We start from the raw sequence: 995 nt of genomic DNA, 5'->3' as shown, positions 1-995 counted from the left end.
GGCACTGGAATTCCTGGTTGGTGGCAGCGCTACAGGTTCTAAGCTGGTAATTAAGCTTAGAGGAATTCATGCTGGTACCCCATCTTTCGGACACTAAGGTTCAGAGTGGGGAATTATACCATGACACGGGCTGTGACAGAAGTGCATCAGATGGTATTCTGACACATTCCATGCGTATGGCAGGCAAAGTCTCCTTTGATTTTAGGAGTCAACTTGAACACAAAGGGCAACTGGAGGTCGGTGTTTCATGTAGGGTTGCCAAGCCTGCAATGGTTCCAAAGTGTCTAGGTTTTGCTCCTAAAGAGCCTTTTTCCCTTCAATTTAAATATAAAAAGTAATCAAAATCCAAAAGCTTATGCAAACACATTGTCAATTTCATCTATTGGAGTAAAGCTAGTTATATCTGGTAAACCCTTCTCAAGCTAGTGGGACAGACTCCAAATCTGGAGAACGCTCAGTCTGTCACAGAATAAACACCTATGATTTTCTCTATGTGAATGGGGAAGGATTTTCCTTTTCATTTTCTTGTCTTTTTGTTGGGAAAGAAGCTCTGCAGCCACACAAAACAACACTGACCTCCCTTGCCCACTGATATCACTCCACAAGGCCAACGGTAACAACCTGTATTCTTCCATCAGAGGACTGCATGGGAATAATCCTTTTTCAGCCTAATAGTGGCATAATTTAACTTCACAAAGTACCAACTGGCTGCCCATTATTTGGACTCCATTGGAAGCTAAACGGCTCCAATATAGCAAAAACTTTTAAGTACCTGCTTAACTTTAATCATGTACTTAACTCCTATTGACTTCAATGGGTCTTAAGAAGGGGCTTAAATTCTGTGCTGAATCAGGCCCCAAATGAAGCCATTTATTTATGGACCTAGCGAGAGGAATTTAGGTGCCTAACTTCAGGCACCTACATTTGAAAAAAAATTATCTGCATTGCTATGTACATTTTTATTCATTCAAGATGCTTCACCATGGATCTAATCC

This window comes from Chelonoidis abingdonii, chromosome 2 (assembly GCF_003597395.2).
Source record: "Chelonoidis abingdonii isolate Lonesome George chromosome 2, CheloAbing_2.0, whole genome shotgun sequence".
NCBI lineage: Eukaryota > Metazoa > Chordata > Testudines > Testudinidae > Chelonoidis > Chelonoidis abingdonii.
The sequence above is the reverse complement of the archived record's forward strand: the minus strand, read 5'-3'. Positions refer to the sequence as shown.